Source organism: Elephantulus edwardii, unplaced genomic scaffold (genome assembly GCF_000299155.1).
Source record: "Elephantulus edwardii isolate Elephantulus edwardi_28Jun2011 unplaced genomic scaffold, EleEdw1.0 scaffold00200, whole genome shotgun sequence".
NCBI classification, from domain to species: Eukaryota; Metazoa; Chordata; class Mammalia; order Macroscelidea; family Macroscelididae; genus Elephantulus; species Elephantulus edwardii.
This window is the reverse complement of record NW_006399950.1, coordinates 2,965,318-2,986,829: the sequence shown is the minus strand read 5'-3', so window position 1 is coordinate 2,986,829 and position 21,512 is coordinate 2,965,318.

Here is a 21,512-nt window from a genome sequence, read left to right as displayed (position 1 = left end):
GACTTCAATGCCGTAAACATCCTCCTTTTACTATGCTTCATGGCAGTAAACCTCTGGCTCTCCTAGCTGGTTCCGTCCCTTGAGATGAAAGTCTTCTAGTTGACCTTTGTGAGAGAGACTCTCAGATTTCTTCCTAGCTGTACCTCACTCTCAAATGCCAGTCCAGCATTTCCAAATGCCTGCTGGAAATCTTCACCCTGAAAAATGAACCACTCCTAGGACAAGAAGGCCAAGGATTTATGACAGGACTAGGCTTGTCCAAGTGACATCTGTGTCCTTCTGCAGAGGGACAGTGTCCAGCCTTCCTCTCTTCCCCCCTCTCCGGCCGTCCCAGCTCCAGAATGAGCTCCTGCCCTCGGTGCTTGTAGCTTTGGACATGCGTCCTCCCCATGTGGCTGTTACCAGGCTGGATGCCCTGCAGTTACGTTTAACTTGCCCTTTCCTGGTTCTCCGTATCAAGGCAGCTGGGGTATCAGGGGGATGCTTCCCTGATCCGTTTTCTCGTGGGCCCAGCCTTTTCTCTTGGCCTCTTCCACAGCCCCAGTTTCAGCTCCCACCGCTTCTCATCTGGCTTCTGCAGGTGCTGCTTCGTGGTTTCCCCAAGTCTGGGTGGTACACCCCTAATTCACACACAGCTAGCAGATCCACCTTCCTCAGTTACAGAACTGACCTGTGGTTTCTCTGGACAGAAACCTTCAGTGTGGCCCCTGCTGGCTCTGGAGCTGCACAGGGGGTGCCCCTCCTCCCCGGTCACACACTCTTCCCTTCTCTGCTTTGCTCTGTGTCCACCCGCAGAGTCACCCTGGAGTGGGGCGCCGTCTGCCTTCTGGGCTTAGCTTCCCGAGGTAGCGACCTGAAGGCTGACGGTGCCCCCCCATCCTTTGCAAGTTCACCTTTGCCTCACGTAGGCCTTGGCAACGGCTCCTTTATCCACTCCCTTTTGAATTTACCACCTGCTTCTGTTATGTCCCTGACAAGTAAAATAAATGAGAGAAAACGCCTTACAGACGCATCAAGCACCCCCAGAGTGATGTTACTCGGAGCCCGGGAGGTGCAGACACATGGATGACATCCACCTGATGCCCTAGCAGGTTTGTGCGCCATGTCTCAGCAGATGCTATTCTTAATAAATCATCCCTGTAGCCATCACAGCAAGAGAAAACTTTCTCAGCAGCCCTGCTCACTTGTGTCAGTAAAACCGCAAGGGTAAACCCTGGTGCTTTTGCACCTTCTGATGCGGCCCTGTAACAGTGGGCATGCCAGGACAGCACAGGGCGCAATCTCTCGTTCTGAGGGCCGCTGTGGGGTGCAGTCACTACAGTAACTCCCAGCATCAGTGCGCTCCGTCCAGTCACAGCGACACTCCAATCCCGTGCTTCTAACGAGGTCTGCAGCCTGTGCTGTTCTCCTTGGGGCAGCTGGTTTGTAGTCACTGACTCGGTCAGATGCCACGGTTGGGGCTGTGGATTGTGATAATCAGTGTTGTGAACCTTGAGCAGTAACTTTCCTGAGAATGAGATAGGAAAGTTAAAAGAATCTCAGAAAACCAAACATCCACTCAATTCGCAAAAATGCTGGAGTTGAGTGAAGACTGACTTTGTAAAATGATGTTGTTAGGAGCCCTGGGTGCCATCCTCCCAATTTCTGACACTCCGGCACTTGGCTGCAGTTACTGCGTCAGCCCACCTGGTTACGGGGCATCCTCTCCTTCGCTGTCCCTCCACCTGTCCCTTCCCACGGACTAGCCTCTCCTAGTATCACGCCCAGAGTAGGTAAGATGAACCTTTGTCATCTTAGGATTCAGTTATGAGATGCGTTAAAGCGGTTTACAGCCGTCTTTATCACACGTTACTCAGTGGTTAACATTGGTGTTTAGCATGTCTAAGGCCTCTGGCATGGCGGAGCTGCACAAAAGGTGGGGATGGCACTGTGGTCCCACCAGGTGACCCCAGCCCAGTCTCACGACAGGCACCACCTCATCTTTCCGTCTTGACTTCCATTGCTCTCATGGCGTAACTTAGACCCTACTGAATACCTATTCCGCATCTTTGACACCTTACCAGTATGTTGGTAAATGTTTTCTAGGTAGTTCTACAAAAAGACAAGTCCTGTTTTATATTGTTGTCGTTGTTGTTAAATGCAAGTTGCTAAAACGTACTACTCATAATTGCTTTCGGTCTCCAAGAACGTCATTCTGATGTTTGACTTTGTTTTAAAAGGATGTCCTGATAGTCTCCATGTAAACAGTAACTGCAAAAATAAGCCACCACTGAAATGCATTTCCTTACTACATAGCCATTTGAACCTCTCACAGTTGGAATTGTGTCCCTTTGGCTTAAATATGCATAGAAAACGTTCAAATTGGATAATAAACTGTGATTGTGGTGGTGGTTATGTCCCACCGTGTTGGAACCCCTTAACTGAGTCCAGCACGCTTTCAGACGCTGGACGTTGCTCAGAGGACACTGCCCATCTTTCACTCATAGAGCAGCTGGCGAGTTTGAACCATCAGCCTTTGAGCTGGTAGTGTAACTCTTACCACTAGGCCACCAGCTAGTTGCCATCAAATTGGTTCTGATTCAAGGTGACCCATGGACATAAGAACAGAATTGTAGTTCACAGGGTTCTTAATAGCTAATTTTTAAAGAACTAGATTGCCAGTCCTTTTGCCCGCGTGCACCTAGCGGGGTTTGAACCACTGCATCACCCAAGCCCTCCAGGTGCATTAGTCCTTGCAACATAAAATCCATTATATTTTTAATTTTCTTAAGAGACAACAGTTTATTGAGCTAGTCTTTATGAGGTAGCTTATATTCTGCTTCTTTAAAAGATTAATCCTACATAACAATTAGAAAAGGTGACTAATAAATTATTATAGTGGCCCTGGATTATTTTCTATATTAATGGCTGTGAATGTGACACAAATTATTCTTTACTTTAAATTTACTAAAAGACACGAGCATGAAAGACTAGGAACAGTGCTACGCATCATAAAAGCCTGCTGCTGTTTTCATGTTCACAGCTGTTCCTGTCCATCTTGTGATTTCACGGGCCCTCATGAGGCATTTATGCGCAGCCCACTGAGGTCCTCTGGGGCTCATGGGGTGCAGCCTGTGGCCAGTGTGAGCGCTGGGAGAACTGGCTGTTCCTCCCAACGTGGGTGAGCACGGCCAGCAGGAGCATCCACACCAGCCAGCGGGCGGCAGCTTCCACCCGAATGGATTTACCAAGCCGTTTAAAAACCTGATTACCAGAAATCCGAATTAACTAGACTTTCCCCCCTGGAGTCCACTTTTAGGAGAAAGGCGGAAACTGAAGAAAACAAGGTAATAACACTTTCAAGAAGGAAAAGTTCCCAAGCTGAGTTCACTATCAGAGTTTTACAAAGTGTCGGAATTAGTGAGAGTGGCTCAGGACAGGGCAGGAGTCAGAGCTGCTGTACATAGTGTTGCAGGGGACTCGACGGCACATAACTACAGTATATAAGTGTGTGTGTGTGAGAGAGAGAGAGTGTGTGTGTGTGTGTGTTATTGTTAGTTGTTAAGTGCTGTCGAGTCAGCTGCAAGTCCCAGCCCCTCGTGACCAACTGGTCAGAGCCTCGCCCACCCTCCTCCACCTGCAGGTTGCACTGTGCCCACACCCACAGCTGCAGTCACTGTGTCAGCCCGTCTGATTTGGGGTCTTCCTCTCACCTTTCACCTTTCCCAGCATCATGTCCTTTTCCAAGGACTAGCCCCTCCTAACAACATACCCAAAACACATGAGGTGAAATGTCACCATCCATGCCATTTAAGACTTCCTTTGGCAGTCTGTGGTCCATTTAGAACTCTTCACCAGCACCACAACTCAAAGGATCAGTTCTTCAAAGTCATCCTTAGTCATTGTGCAACGTTTAGGTACGTAAGAAGTTGACAATACCATGGCTTGGATCAGACGCACCTTAGCCTTTAAACTGGCATTCTTGTTCTTTAGCACTTTAAAGAGGTTCCTATTTGCCGGGCGCGACACGTTTTTATTTCTTGACTGCTACTACCATGGATTTTGATTGTGAATCCAAGTAAAGTAAAATGAAATTGTTGGGGTGTGTGTGTGTATGTATAGGTACACACATCTCTCTTTGACACTATCAAAGGCAAGAAAGTAGGCACTGAACTATGAAACGAAATACTTTCCAGGAACCCTGTGACTCACCAAAAGGTATTGGCCGTGGTTGGGCTGCTCACCAGAAGTCTGCAGTGTGAATCTAACCCCCGATCCTCCAAGATGAACGGCCTCTTCCAGAATATTTACAGCCTCAGAGGCCTGAAGTAAACTCCATGGCTTGACCTCAGTGGATTAAGCCATGCTCTGTTTAACCAGAGTGTTTCCTCTGTAAATTCCTTTTCCTCTTTGCACGTCGGGGACTTTGCCTGCCTGACTACTAAGTGTCCAGTGAGGTGATTGATAGGTGTTATCACAGGAAGGGAGCAGACTGCAGAGTTCACCAGAGAGGGTTTCACCCTCATCTCCTGAGACTGGTCCATGGGGACTTTGAGTCCTTGAGCCCCTGCATCACCTGGAAGGTAAGAGTCTGTACCTCACCAGAGTTGTGAGGACTCACATGCTGGGAGGAGGACTCTCCTGACTCTGTCCACTTCGTGTTCTGTATTTTTGTTTCTGTCCCTGTCCCTTAGCCATGTGACAGTCTTCCTTACAGAGCTGCCTGGCCCCAGATCTTAAGGGCAAGATGTGAACAGGAGAGGCAGGGCTTCTCGCTCTTCCCCTGGGGACTAAGCATTCTGTTTGCTGCATGGACTGGTTCCTGGATGGAGCGCAAAGTGGAACACTCCACAACCACCCGAAAGCTCGGAGGTCTGAGCCCCGCACAGGCTGGTGGAAGGACAGGTCTGGCGATCCACTCCCAGAAAACCCAGCCTTGTCGACTGGGGACAGTCCTAGAGAAGACTCTCAATAAGGCAGGAGAGAAGTCAGATCTAAGATGCCAGGCTGCTGAGGTCTTGTAGGTCATCTGAGTCCCTGAAACCACTAACCTGAGATAATCTCTAAACGTTTAACCAAAAACACTCTTAGCTTAAACAGACCAGTAAAAGGGCTCCCCCAGCTTGTTCCTCTGCTGAGAACTCTCCGTATGGGATCAAGTTGGCATCAGACCTGGACCTTTAAAGGGGGGCAGGGAAAAGTATGGGTGGGGAGTGTGACAGACTGCAGAACCGAGGACTGGAGTCGGCACCCCTGAATTGATTGTATGCAGAAGAATTCTTTGATCGGTGCCTATTCTGCTGTCTGTATTCTCAACAACAAAATAATAAAAGAAAAATCCGCTCTGTGGAATAGGTCTTCTCTGTGTGCATGGGTCACTCTGTGTCCCAATCAAATTGATGGCCTCCAGTTACATTAATGATGGGAGAATCAAGGTATTTAAATCCTTATTAGACTAAACAGTCAAATAAAAATAGTCTAGGCGACAGTTGGCTCCATTTTACTTCTAAGAATGGCATGCTCTCAAACTACAATTGCCCGGGTTCTCTCAAGGACACATGTTGTAATTCCCTCTGACACCGCTGTCTGTAACCTTGACCAGTAGCAGCCTTTATGCTAAAGCTACAGACACCTGCAAATAGCTGTCTGCAGCTTTTAAAGGACGCTTCAATGTGAGGAGGAGTATGGGCTTGACGTTTTTCCAGCCTAACGTTTAAACATCACTTCGTCTTCCACTGGCAGGTACCAAGCTGTAGACTCTAGAGAAAGGCCATGAGAACAAAGCTGAGGGTCTAAGTTCTCACTTTAAGGACACTGGACATTTTGATTTTTCTTTAAATAAAAATTATGTTAAAATAGCAAAGATTACTGCTGCATTCTATTCCAGTGAAGTGCAAGAAATGTTCTGAAATTGGACACGAATTGTCTCGTTTTCCCTGAAGAGATGAGTTACTTTCACGAATACAAAGTAAACGTCAGTTCCGCTTCGGAGCAGAACTGACCCTGATGCCGCCTAATGGAACTGCCGGGTCGATGAGCGTCCAGAAACCCACGGCTTCATATGAGCAGACTGCGTGTCGGCACTTGGGGTCCTGTGGCTGTGGGCCTGCTGTCTTCCATGGCGTTGTGTGACTGCTAATGGACGGTGCCGCCCCGGGACCATCCGTCTCCTGGTTCAGCAGGCCTGCTGGATCCTGCTTCCAAGAGGCAGATCTGGGCCTGTGAGCTCCGTAAAGAAGTCGTGAAATCAGGCCTTCCAGACAAACTAAGGCTGCCAAACGGAAGATTTAGCATTTATTGAACATTTAATCATGCCACTAATTACAGAGTAATTATTTCATACAGACATTTGAGGGGAAGAGAATGAAAATAATTTGTTAAAGACTAAAATGAATTGATTTCATGGTAGTGTTTCTATCACTGCACTTGCTGGCACTAGAACAGGCCGGTGGAAATAGCCCCGTTGCTGGTGCATGTCTTGTTCTGCTTATCCTTCCTTCTGTCACTGCTCAACTCAATAACGTTCAATTGCTGCTTTATGACTCCAGCTATGCAGACAGCCCATGTCTCACAAAGAAAGCAAAAATGAACTGTTTGATTCAGCCAACTGTTTAAACGGGGGAAATTAATTTTGGGTTTTTTTTCCCTAGTCTGACTTCTTTGCCTGATGTAGAATCCAAAGAAGTCAAGGAACAGGCAAAGGGCTTGGGCAGATATTTCCCCAAAGAAGATACAGTAATGCGAGCAAACACACAAAAAGCTGCAGAACAATCGTTAGCCAGTGAGGTTAAATAAATCCACAGTGACGTGTCATTTCACTCCTGTTAGAATGGCAGAGGTAATGTCAAAAACCAAATAATAACAGAAAACACACAAAACCCCTCCACATCCTTTTCCTCATCCTGTATGGACCTGTTCTCTCTCTGAACATCTTTCTTCCTCATGCCTTTAACTGTCTTTCTGCTGGTATACTAGCTCACCAGGCCTGGAAACCTCTGACAACTCTTAACAGGGTGCTCTTTGCTCAAATAAACTTGTTTTCCCCTAATGGCTTAAAATATATATGTGTGTGTGTGTATTTATATATATGTGTGTGTAGAGACAGATAGATAGATATAGATATAGATGAGATAGAGATAGAGATATATAGATATAGATATAGATATAGATATAGATATAGATATAGATATTCATTCCAGCAAACAGCAAAGGTTGTGAAAAAATAAACTCCAGAAAACAGCCAAGGCTGATTGTGGACAAACGGGAATTTCCATCGCTATAGGGATGGAAATGGTGTAGCTTTATGGAAGACAGTTTGGCAGTTCCTCAAAGGTAAACCGTCAGACTAGCAGCAGTTCCACTCCTGGTGTGTCTGGACAGGCTTGAAAGCTGAAACACACACCCGGGTCCACTTGTGTCCGTTGTAACCCTGATCCCGAAACTCAAGGTGACCTTCCTCTCCTGAGCACGTGGACACAGTCATCCCTTCTTCTTCTTCACTTTCTGGGGTCTAATGAAGTCTCTGAGAGTACCTGACTGCTGTGTCCTCCTTGGCTGTGCCCCCTCCACCCCCAACCTGGCCCCCACCCTCCTAGTGCAGATGGCAGCCCAGCATGGACAGATGCCCCTGCCTTTCTTGGACAGTAGGCTCCAACAGCCTTGGCTGTTGTCCTCATTCGTTCCCACAGACTGGGAACTGACTCACAGCTGACCCTAAAGCAATATTCAGGGGCCGTAAATCACATGGAAGAGATTGCCTATCTTTCTCCTATAAAGCAGTTGGTGAGTTTGAACTGCCTGCCTTTGGGTTGGCGGCACAACTGACCCACTAGACCACCAGAGTCCCTTTGCATCTAGAGTAACTAAGGTTGATACAAAAAACATTTTTAATGTGCTCATCCTGTTTTGCTTTTTGTTTAATTGACAAAGAGTGTAACATGTTTTGAGTAGTTCCTTCCAAGGCAGTCAAGAGTGGAAATGGTTTGGGCGCTGTCCGACACCCTGGATTAGAGGGGTAAGCAGTCTTTCCATGGTGCCTTCAGAAGATAACCACAAAATTGAAGCCCTGACAAGAATGCAAAGATTTCATTAGCATTGTCTCAGTAGAATAAATATGTGACTTTTTTCTTTTAAAACATGGTTCCCTTCTGAAGTGCATCCCAAAAATGAGCAGAGAGGAGAGGACTGTAGCCACTAGAAAAGCCCACGTGGAGCCTGGTCTCAGCGTCTTGGTCTTCTGTTGCTTGGGGAGAGGAAGGAGGACATTAGCGTGTTTACTGTGTTCATTGGTATTTTTATCCCAGAATTTGCCAGATTTCCCTGTGAATTTCAATGCAAGCCCAAACCGCAAACTCCTGCATGCATGCATTAAAATCTTTCGGCCCCGTTGCCAGTGAGTCTTGCATTTCGTGGCAGCTCCGGGAGTGCCAGGCAGAACTGTGCTTCACGGTTTTCAGTGGCTGATTTCTCAGTTGACCGCCATGTCTTTCCTCTGCTGTTGCCTCTGGGTGGACTTCAACCTCCAACCTTTCAGTTACCAGCTAAGCATATTCATTATTCACTACCCAGAAGCTAGGGAGCTTCGGTGAGCTAGTGGTAATAAGCTGGGCTGCAGTCCCAAAGTCATACGGTTCAAATCCAGCAGCTGCTCCGCTGGAGAAGGAGGGGCAGTCTCCTCCTGTGTGATTAACTGCCTCTGAAAACCTGCTGGTGGGTCAGCTGGGCTCGGTTCTGACTTGACAGCATGCAACGACCCAGAGATTCCAAAACGATCATCTTGTTCATTGCCGGTGTGCTGATTCTGATGCATGCTGCCCCACGTGTGCAGAGCCAGACCCTTCCGAGGTTCCTAAGTCTGAGGCCTTTCAGAAGCACATCACCAGGCACGTACTCCGAGGTGGCTCAGGATGGGCTGAACTTCGAATCTCTCAGTTCTGAACAGGAGTTAGTAGTCATGTACACCACTGAGGGATCACTCAGTATTTTCTCTGCATTCTAAAACCTCCACTATCTTTATCTGAGGAATAAAAGGTATTTGTGGTATCACAGCTCTTAATGGCAAGAAAATGAATCACCCCTAGGTTTTCACTTAGGAAGAAGAACCCTGTCACATTCCAGAGCTATACAGGCCACATCTTTTTACACTGCATTGACGTCTCTATCCATTTAATTCTGCGGGGTGGCTGTGCGAAGTCATGCTGTTACAGCCAGGGTGTTGGTGTCCGGCAGTCCTCATGCGATGCTGCCACCTTCACGTCCTAGCACTGTGTCCTGAGCACGTTGCTAAATCCCCATGTGCCTCAGGCCTCTCAGTGTAACAGGGGGACAGTAAAAATGCCCACCTCCTAGGAATGTTCTGAGAAAAGTAGAAAGCATTAAGTGTTAGTTGTTTGTTTTTTTTAAAAAAAAAGTGGAGCACAGGATATGAATAGATACTTCACCAAAGAAAACATTCAGATGGCCAACAAGCACATGAAGAAATGTTCAGAATCCCAAGCTCTAAGAGAGATGCAAATCAAAACAACTATGAGATATCATCTCACCCCAGTCAGAATAGAATAGCAAAATTTAACAGAACAGCAAGCAACAAATGCTGGCAAGGATGTGGAGAAACTGGAATCCTTAATTCACTGTTGGTGGGAGTGTAAAATGGTGTAACCATTGTGGAAAGCAGTGTGGTGCTTTCTCAGAAAGTTGCAAATAGAGATACCATTTGACCCAGCAATTCCACTACTGGAAATATATCCCAAAGAGACCGTAACTGACATCCAAGCAAGATATATGCACACCCATGTTCATCGTGGCTTTGTTCACAGTAGCTAGGAGTTGGAAACAACATCAGTGCCCATCAACAAATGAATGGATAGAGAAGTTGTGGCATAGTCACACAATGGAATACTACGCTGCATTGAAAAACAAGGAACTCACGCAGTATTATTCAAAATGGGTGAGCCTGGAGGACATTATGCTGAGTAAAATATCTCCGTCACAAAAGGACAAATACTGCATGGTGCTACCATTGTAGAAAGTGACTGACATCAGGGTTGGGGTAAGACTGAGAAAAACTGGATAGATTATGTATACTGCATTGAAACAGATGAGGGACAGAACAGTTTAAGAGTGATCTATGATAGCATATTATGATTATCACAGGAATCCAGATTTAAAGTTGCATAGTGGAGTGCATTTGGGGTGGGGGATTGTATACCAATGAAGAAGTTTCAAAGAGAGGAGCGAAATGGGGGTAGGGAGGTAGAGAAAAAGTGCAACAATTAATATATTAAAATCCAAAATCTCTGTAAATGTAGGTTAAAATAAAATTTTAAAAAATGAATTTAAAAAAAGTGGAGCAAGGGGAGAATTTTTCCAGATAATTGTTAGGAAATTTGCATTTTCTTTTTGAAATAGATTTTTGACCGTGACTCCAGCTCTCCGTAGCATAGCAAGTAATTGAAAAGACCATGACCCGTATCAGACGCACCTTAGTCCTCAACTAACATCACTGCTCCTTGATAATTTGGATAGGTTCCTGACTACAGAATTTCCCAGTGTGATAGATCTCCTGACCTCCTGGCTGCTGGTAGCAATTGTACTGATTGTGGATTCAGGTAAGATGACGTTGTTGACAATGTCCATCCTTTCTCCATCTAGAATGATGTTGCCTAGTGGTTGGTGAGCATTTTTGTTTTGTTGACATTAAGACCATATTGAAGGCTGCAGTCTTCTGCAGCAAGTGCTTCAGGGTCTCATTTTCAGTAAACTAGGTTGTGTTATCTGCATAACACAACTTGTTGATGGGTCTTCCTCTAATCCTGATGCCACATTCTTCCTCAGAGAGTCCAGTGTCGCAAAGAATTTGCTCAGCAGATAGTCTGAATAGGTATGGAGAGGGACCAAAGACCTAATACAATCCTTTCAAAATTGTAAACCATGCAGTGTTCCTTTCCTCTGTTCACCCAACAGTCTCTTGGTCTAGGTCTCCCATGAGCACAATTAAAGTGTCCTGGGATTCCCATTCTTCTCAGTGTTAGCCATAAATTTGTTACAATCCACTCAGTCAGATGCTTACTGCAGAGTCAATAAAGCACAAAGAAACATTGTTCTGTTTCAGCCAGGATATACTGTCTTCAGCAGTGACATCTCTGGCACCAAAGCCTCTCTTAAACATAGCCTAAATTTCTGGCAGTTTTCTTCCTCTGTTCTGTTTTTTAATCACCTTCAGCAACCGAGAGCTGGCCAATGAATGAATAAAGATGACAGAAGAACTGATGTCATTGAACTGTGATGTGACAACAGCACCGTATGTCCCACTAACTGACAAAAGAACAAGCAGGTATGCCTTGGAGAAGGTGCAGCCAGAGTGCTCCTTGGAGACAAAGGTGATAAAGCTCCTCTCATAAATTTTGGGCATGTTGAATTTTATAGGAGAATAGTGATCAAAAGGGTGAAAATGTTAAAACAACTTAAAAGTTTCATAGAATCCAGACTTTCTAGATAATTTGAGGCTGGTTAATTCCCCAAAGCTATTATCTCAGCTTTTAATCTACTTGAACAGAAACCATCCCCTGAAGTAACTTTTAACCCAATGATTGTTAAGTGCTGTAGAGTTGGTTTCAACTCATAATGACTGGAAGCACAACAGAGAGAAAGTCCACCTGTACTGGCTGTCCTCAGTTACTGCTTGTCTTGGACCCACTGTTGCAGTCACTGAGTTGATCCATCTCCTTGAGAATCTTCCTCTCTTTTGCTGATCCTTTGTTGTTTTTTAAGTGTGACCTCCTTTCCCAGAGACTGGCTCTTCCTGTCAGCACACCCAGATTATGTGAGAGGAAGCCTCAGCATCCTTGCTTCCCAGGAGCACTCTGGCTGCACGTCTGCCAAGACAGATTGGTTTGCTCTTTTGTAGTCCATCTTCATTAACACGCTAATTCCAAGGCATAAGTTCTTTGTTCTTCCTTGTTCATTATCCAGATTTTGCTTAAATATGAAGCAGTTTAAAAGATCATGGCTTGGGGCAGGTGCACCTCAGTCCTTAATATGGTATCTTTGTTCTTTAGCACTTAAAAGAGGTATTTTGTAGATTTGCCAAAAAACACTTTCTCTGATTTTCAAACATACATAGTTTAGCGTAATTAGAACAGAATGTCGATATTAAGCTTTATATGATTTTTAAAGAACTATATATATGATCAAAACTACATCCACCACATAAAGGGACAGTTGAGATGCTTAGGGATGCACTGAGTTTGTGTTAAGATGTGGTCAAGCTGGAAAGCATAAAAGATTGGCACAATTTTCAGATTTTAATCAGCGTCACTGAAGTTTACATGCAGCAACCATTAAAATAGTGTAGGTTTTGTGTATACCTTCACCCATCATTTAATCAATTAATTTTAAAAAGAAAATAAATAGGATTGTATCATTGCTCTCACATCTGTAATTTTTTTGTTTTTTATTAATTTTAATGAATATTTACAGAGATTTTGGATTTCTATTCATTCATTTTTGCACATCTATACTTTATTAACCCACTTTAGATCTTGGACAAATTACTTGATGTGTCTGTGAAAAATAAGGGTAAGCCACTTTTATTCTCATGGACATCTTAGCACTTGATGTAGTTGTTAATGCATGATACATCTTTTCATGAACAAGGTAATCATATATATTGTTATTTTGGAGGTTCTGATGATTTAGGAATAGAATTCCTGCCTTTTCTGGATGAGAAATGACTTCGACTCCAGCCACTTTTTACTCTTAGATCATAGTTTATCTTCTCCCCCATCTGTCACTGGAAGCTTGGGTGTCACTGTGGTGGAATCAGATAGAAGCCGAATTCTCAGACTACAGTAGGCCAGAAGAAAAGTCCCACAGACTGTTCCTATACATCAGCTAACAAAAGAAACATGGGTCTAAAGAGACCATAAATGACATCCAAGTAGATATATGTATACCCATGTTTATCGCGGCTTTGTTTACAATAGCAAGGAGTTGGAAACAACCTAAATGCCCATGAACAAACGAATGGGTAGAGAAGCTGTGGTATATTCGTACAATGGAATGCTATGCTGCATTGAAAAACAAGGAACTCATGCAATATTATTCAAAATGGGTGACCCTGGAGGACATTATGCTGAGTGAGGTATCTCAGTCACAAAGGGACAAATGCTATATGGTGCCACTGTTGTAGAATGAGGCTGGCATTGGGGTGGGGGTAAGACTGAGAAAAACTGGATGAAATATGTTTACGGCATTGAAGTCTATGGGGGAGAGAATAGTGTAAAAGTATTATATTTTAGGGCATTATTTTTATTGTAGGAGTATGCAATGAGGGTTGCAGAGTGGATTATATTTGGAGGTAGGGGGTGGGGTTTGGGGAGGTGCGGGGGGGGGTTGTGTACCAATGAGGGAATTTTTCTTTTGCTTTTAAAGAAAAGCACCAAAAGGGGGGGAGGGGAAGGGGTTTGTGCGGGGAGAAGGGTGCAACAATGAATGGAATTCCAAAATCTCTGTAGATGTTCATTGAAATGAAAAATAAACAACCTAAATTAATAAAAAAAGGAAAGAAACATGAGTCAACAATCACCAAAAAGATACAGAACTGAGCCGTGTTCTCTTGAACTGTGTGTGGGGTCAGCGTGAATTGGGGCTGACGTGAGGATAACTAACAACCACAAAAATTTACCATTAATGCGTTCGTGAAATCTTTTGAAATGCTCTCTTCCAAATCCCAGTCTGGTTTGAAGCCCACTTTACACTTCTCTCCTTTGAGATCCTAAACCCTCATAGTATTTGCAATACTCCATCCATCACCAAACGAAAAGGAGCTTAATTTATGCATTTTATAAATTAAATTTGCAATTTGGCTGAGACCACCATTCTGATTAGTTTCCTGCCATGTTAAAATAATCAGTGAACACTGTTCGGCTGACCTGGCTCGGTTTTTTGGGAACACACTGGCCGTCAGAATGATTGATGAGCTGTGACTCCATCCCACCCCTGATCTAAGCAAAGGTCAAGGTGGGGATTATGGGCAAATTATCCCTAAACAGAATGATGCTTCCCTGTGGTGGGTCCCAGGCTTTCCCAAGAAGCTGTGAGACTCCAGAGGTCTGAATCCATCAACTGCTACATGGGAGAAATGTGGGCAGTCTCCTGTTAGGATTTACCACCCTGGAGACCCGATGGGAGGGAGGCCAGGATGGGCTGCAAAGAGCATGATGGCATTGAGTTAATCAGTGTAGCTCTAAAGGACAGTGTCCGTAAGAGAGTTGGAGACACAGCCCACATAATTTAAGACTCTAAGGTCATCCTAGGGTCATGAGCAGTCCCTGGTGGTGTAACATGGTTAACACGTTGTCTGCTAGCCTGGTGGTTCCTGGCCTGCTCAGCAGGAAGGTGGTGATCTGTTTCAGAAAAATGAGACAGTGACCAGCATGGGAAGCACTGTCCTGCCGTGATGTCCATGAAATGATCATTACGGAGGCAGAATGCGGGCAGCTGGTGCTCAGACCGCACACGTGGGGTCCTGTGAGAGGAGAGGATGGTGGAGACGGTGAACTCGGTCTGACATTGGTCTCCAGCTCTGAGACCTCCCTACAGTAGGGTCCAGACTCCTCCTTTCTGAACTTGGATGCGCTCAAACCTAATCCAGTGTTAACAGCTTGTGATTCTGGGTAATTCCCAGGTAGGCAGTGGACCATGCACGCCTGGCTTGCCTTTGGTCAACTGATGCCAAGTCAGAATTCAAGGGAGCTGTTTCTTCTCAGGAAACGCCCACAATGTCCTTCCCCAGCCATGCCCAGCCACCAGCTAGCTACCTACTTGTATTTGGATCAAGTCTGCTGATCCATTCTGGATCCCTTAGAGTATTTAAGATTTGGTCTGCCTTTAAAAATAGGTCTCTTAAAAAGATGAGTGTGAAATTAATTTTTGTATATGGAAAGCTTTTTAAAAATCCATTGCAGACATTTTCTGCAAAGCAAAGATTCACCACTGTACATTCCTTTATAATTCTAGGTTCCCACGTATGGGATATTTGCCAACATATTTTAAGTTTTATATCAGATCAGCCAGTCATCGAATGCTCCCATTAGCTCGGCATTACGGGTGATTATGGTTATTATACTTGTATAATTCAGAGATTGCAAACTGGCCCCGAGCCATAAAGACCTTAGGAGGCAGATACGTTTTGTTTGGCCTGCACAGTTTGAAAACATTTTTGGATATCTTTTAAGTCTTGTGCACACAACCACTACTTCCCACTGTGTGACACTTGACTACCTTCCCCATCTGGCCCCAGAAGACATTTTAGTGTCAGTTCACCGCCTTACTCAAATGCTGTCCTAATACAAAAATCCCCAAACAACAGAGACGAGGCAGGAAGGAGTGGGTACGAATTCCCTGGTGAAGAGAGTTGAGCACGGAGGACAGCTCTGCTGGACAGACCTGGGTGATCATGGGTCCAGGGCCAGTGGTACCCGTCCTCATGGAGCTCTCTGTGACAGCAAGGTCACTTCCTGACGCCCCTTTAGGACAGCTGGCATGGCTCTCACCCTACATTCATTTGCTGTAAAATCAACAAAGTAGGACACAGAGTTTCATGACTTGCTCAAGGTGCCCCGGAAATCCATTGGTGAGGCCAAAATGAAGACTCCCGTCTCCGGTGTCCTCATTCTGTTACTTGGCCCACTGACATGCTGCACCGCTTGCCGGTGAATAATGGGGACTCTTAGGAGTAGCAGCTTCTGCAAAAAAAAAAGCTTCAGCAAGCCCTATTTGGCTTTGGATGGTGTGAGAAAATCAGAAACATAAATTTGGAAAATGGAGAAAAAGATATGCGTGTCAGAACAGGTCAGGGTCAGCCAAAAGTCCAAGAAACTAACATCTTTAAAAGTAATCCAAGGTAGATTCCAAGTGCAGAGTGCATTTTCAAAGCCCTGTGTCCCTTTCCCAAGGGAGATAAACCATATTCTCCATGAAGAAGTTGTACTTTCCCACTCCGGCTCAGCAAACACTAGCCAGCCTCGTGTTAGAAGGCCTTCAGCCAGACCTGTTTCGGAACTTGCAGTTGCTAATACACACAGCCGCCCTCTGCTGCTTTCAGCTTCCTACCCCGCCCCTCTTCCTCAGCACCCATTAGAAGACTCCGCTTCCACTCCATCTGAAGCCTCAGACCTGTAGATAATAATAGCTCGTGTTTATTGGGTTCTTGCTTTGTGCCAGGCCCTCTGCCAAAGGCTTTTCATTTAGCACCATCCTAGCATTCCCTCACCAGCCTCACAAACTAGGTTTTATGACTTCTATTTTCCGAGAAAAAGGAACCTGAAATGTGGAGAGCCTCCCCAACTGCCAAGGTCAGCAAACTGGTAGATGAACTCTGGGCTTAAACCTGGGTCTGTCTCACTCCAGAAAACACACTCTTGGCTCTGTGGTTTTTAATCTATGATTTGAAAACCTTTAAGGATTTTGTGTGGTGTATGTGGTGGCTCAAGTCCAGGCAGCCTGCAGGCTGCAGGGATGTGTCCATCACGGCCATCTCCAGGGCAGAGAGTCCGCTCTGCCTGGGCCTCCATGCGAGAAGCTTGGAGGAAGGTTAGTATTTAAGCAGTTCATCTTCTCTAACCTTGGTAGGTGCCTTCAGGTCAGCTCTTACTCATATATACCCAGTGTAGAACAGGACAAAACGTTCCTCCATCCTGTGTGAGCCTCAGCCATTGCTGTTTGGGGTTCCATCACAGCCACTGTCTCAGTGTATCATTGAGGGCCCTTGTCTTTCCCACGGACCTTCTGCTTAGCACACATGATGTCCTGGTTTCTAAGCATCGTTCTGACTGTACTTCTTGGACACTGCATACCATACTCACTCTTCTTTGCTTACACCCTACTCCACAGGTATCGGGTCTTCCTCATTCTCCTTTATTCATTATGCATACATATAAACCAACCGAACTGACCATGACTTCATATAAACCAACCGAACTGACCATGACTTCATATAAACCAACCGAACTGACCATGACTTGAGACAAGTGTACCTTTGTCTTTAAGGTGGCATCTTTGCTTTCAGATTTAAAGAGTTTTTTTTTAAATTTAAATTATTTTATTATTCTTCTGTATATGTACTGTCACATTGGATCTGACTGGTACAGGAGGAGATTGCCCCTCCTTCTCCAGCAGAGCCTCTGGAGGATTCAAACCACCTATCTCTGGGATTGCATTGCAGCTTCTTGCCACTAGGCCACCAGAGCTCCCTTAAAGAGAGACCTTTAAAAGTAGACTTGGTTTCAGAGCTGTGAGTCTTTATGAAGAGACTGACCATATTTCTCCCACAGAGTGGGTAGTAGATTTGAACCAGTGACCTTTCTGTTAGCAGCATAACATTAAGCAGTAGGACATGAGGGGTTCTGACAGACTGAATAAGCCTGGTGGAATGATAAAACCGTGACGCACACCTCTCTTTGTTTTAAAGCATGGAATATTCCTGTGTTCTGGTCAAACAGCTGCTCCTTGGTCTATGGGCAGGTTCTACTTGAACACAATTAAATGTCCTCAGATTCCCATCATTTCCAGTGTTCATCACATTTCTCATATTCTCTGCTATAAGCCAAGAGCCATCTGACACTACCTTCATTCCACATCTTCTTAATGTGGCTTGAATTTCTGATAGTTCTCCATCAATATATTGCCTTTAATTACCTTCTGCACAATTTTATTTGCATATTAAATTATGGATATTCTTTAGTAATTCCCTTATCCTGTTGGGAAATCTCTCAGGAGTGAGCAGAGGTATGGGTATCTTCCAGTTGGCTGACAGAGGTGGAGAAACACCTCCAGCATTGCAGTTGTTTGTTGAAACATCTCCATTGATAACCCAGTTCCTGGAGCCTGGCTTTTACCAATTCCTCTAGAACAGCTTACAGTTCTTCTTTATTCATTAAGGTCTTGGCCTCCTACATGGTTGAACATAGAACATTTCTCCTGTGCGGTAACTATTCCTGCCGTCTTTTCATCTTTCCTATATTGTGCAGCTTTTGCTCATAATTCCTTCAGTATTACAACCAAAAGCTTGATCAATTTTCTTCTTCAGTTCTTTCAGCTTGAAAAATGCTGAACCTGCTCTTTCTTTTGGTTTTCTAGCTCCAGGTCTTTGCATATTTCATTATAATACTCTATTCTCAAAAGTCACCCTTGGAAATCTTTCATTTTGTTTTCTAATGTCATCATTTCTTCTATTAGCTTTACCTAATTTCCATTCAAGAGCAAATTTGAGAGTCTCTCTGCCATCCATTTGACCTGGTTTTCTGTCTTTTTAATAACGCCATGTGCTTTCTTCACATTTGATTCCCTTGGTGCCATCCCACACGCGTCTGGTCTTGAGTCATTAGTGCTCCCGTGAGACGGTCTCTAGATTTTGGTGGGATGTACTCATGGTCATGTGTTGGCTCTTGTCCCCTTGTTTTAACTCTTAATCTTGACCTTGCAAATGAGCTTGTTTGGTCGTCAGCTCCTGGCTTGCTTCTCATTGATGGTGCTGAGCTCGTCTGTCTTGTCTGTACTTGTGTAGTCAGTTTGATTTGTGTGCCTCCCATGCAGCTGAGACCATATATAAAAATAAACCCATTCCTGTGGAGACAACCAGTTCTTAGCTGACCCTTCACTGGTTTTCAGTGACGGAGACCTGGGTCCAGTCTCAGCTAGTGAGCTTCATGCTCAGCCACCACTGACTGTCCAGGAAACCTGTGTGTGTGACAGGCTGGTTTCAGTCCCCTCTGAAGACTGAGATGGGCAAGGAAGAAAGGCCCGGGAACTTGCTCCTGAACATCTGGCCTGGAGAACCCTGTGGGTCATGACTGGCGTCTGTGCCTGAGGTGACCAGGAGTCGACACCCACATGGTGTCACCCAACAGCTACTTGTTTTCTTTCCCCAATTAAAACCCACAATGGACGCTTAACACAGGTAAATCCTAACCCAGAGGCTTAACAAGAAGGATTTTTTCAAGCTAACTTCCCTGCTGATACGATGCTGTGATGAAGCAGGCTTGGTGCCCAGTCCCCCAGTGATGGGCATGCACTCCACTGCCCTGGGAAGTGTACTTGCAGCAGGGGCCCACCCGTTCACTGCTGGACTTACACAGTTCAGTGCGATTGTGTAAATTATTTGCAGGCCTGTCTGAAATGCATCTCTTGCCAACTTAAGGCATTTGAAGGCACAGCTTCTTATTTGGGGAATTCTTGGCTTAAACTGCCAGGCTTGTGTGAGCATCTTCCTCGCATTGAGGCTGTTTTCCTCATACAATCCGCAGACTTAACCTCATCAGCCTTAGGATACAGCAGCTGGCTTTTAAAAAGAAATCTCTGCCAGCCATTTGGAGTTTTTTGGTTTGTTTTGTGAGTTTTTTGCCATAGGATTTGAGTGTGAGAGTGTGTGTGTGTGAGAAAGAGGGAGAGAGAGAGAGAGAGAGAATGTCCTGCATTGCAGTTTACTTTTCTTTTTTATTTGCTTTTAAACACTCTGAGCAGTTCCTGAAATACACTCTTTGTCGTCATTGTTTCACATGACTTAGGGCTCTGTGCACTTTGTTCTGTGTGTAAGGTTATGTTCAAAAGATAGACTACAAAGGAACACTTGATACACTTCCTTCGGTGTTAGGAACTTTCACTCTCTGTCCCTAGATGAGCAGCATGTGGTATCTATGGGTTTGGGTGGATGGGTGAGTGCGTGGTCTGCAGGTTGACTAGCAGACTTTCTCTACTTGGCTAATTCCAGATTGACTGGTGTATAAAGGTAATGTATGCATAAAACAGAAATTTGAATGTTAAAGTAGAGTTACCTCTTTTAGGATAGATGGTTAAGAGATTGAGATTGTTAGCAGCTCTGCTTGGCTCCATAGTCAACACTCTTGGTACCAGCAACCAGGAAATCTGGACACAAATTGTACTGGGAATGTCAGCTGTCAGGGATCTCTCCAGAGTACTGAAGAGCAACGATGTCAGTCTGGAGATTAAGGTGTGCCTGATACAGGCCATGGTCTTTGCAACTGCTTGCTATGTGTCAGAGAACTGGACAATGACTAGGGATGATAGAAAGATAATTGATGCCTTTGAGCTGTGGTGCTGAAGAGTATTGAATATACCATGAACTGCTAGTAGAACAAAGAGGTTCATCCTAGAGAGGGTGAAACCAGCTCCTCCTTGGAGGCAAAGATTCTGAGGCTTTGTCTGACATACTTTGGGCATATTGAAAGGAGGGACTAGTCCTTTGAGAGGGACATCATGCTTGGAAGGGTGGAGGGACAGAGAGGGAGAGGGAGATCATCGATAAGATGGATTGATGCAGTGACTGGGGTAATAGGGGATGGTGTGTTGGAGACAGTGAGGTTGGCACAGGATAGCAGGTTTTAGGGTTATTATACACAGGGTCCGCTATGAGTCACAGATGACTCGATGGCATATAACAACAACCACAAGTAATATAACTTACATAAAAATGGGGCATGCCCCATGGCACTATTCAACTCACAGTTTAGCAGAAAATGTTTTTCAGTAATAATGGATTTTTTGAGGAACCTGTCACACACCCCTACTAGATGTCTTACTTCTTGATATGTTTCCTCAAATTTACTTAGAACATAAAAAGCGATACTGCATCTCAGTGTTATAAAAACAGATACTATTCTTTTGGATTCCTATTTTGAATTGAGATTTAAGAATAATTTGTAACAGAAATTTCCTGAACGGAATGTTGATTGTGGTGCTGCACCTGGTTCATGATTACGCTAAACAGAAGCAAAAGAAGACGCATAAATTTGTGGTGTTAACATTTAGGAAATGTTGGGTTTTTACATTCACATTCATTTTGTGTAATTTTCTAGTAAAAGAATTGAGTAGTTTTTTTCCTCCTTTTTCTACTAGTTTATTTACAAAACTCGAATACAGATTTTAAAAAAAGTCTTTCCATTTCCCTCACTCCCTCATCAAATTGTACAACCCAGTCATTAATCAACATCTCCCCCTGCACAACCACAGCCCTCTGCTTGCAGCCTCTCCCACCCCTCCTGGATCCTTATACTCATTCTATAATAACAGTTTTATACAATATTTATCCTTGTGGGGCTGAGTTACTTTTTTTTAATATTGTAAAGTTTGGTAAAGAGTGATCTGATTTGCATACTTCCTATGTCAACCTAAAAGGAGGACTGGGTTCCTTTCTTCTCAAGTATGACTTAAGTGTACGACTTCTCGTGGCTGCTTTGATGGTGAGCCCATCACAAGGGTGACTGTTTTGCAAAGTGAGAATTTGGTAGCAGCAGCGAGCACAGGCAGAGTACTGACTGTATCCTGAGCGTGGACGCTGCACTCATCACGGGCTTTGTTTTGGAGAATCCTCACGGTAAACCTTTGACAGTTAAGGAAATGGCTGTGAACTAAGTGCTGGAGTGAAGTGGAGAAGGACAGTAGTAACGGATGATGAACCTCAGGAGCATAATCAGTGTCACTGGCTTTAGGTAGAAACACTGTTACATTTGGAGATC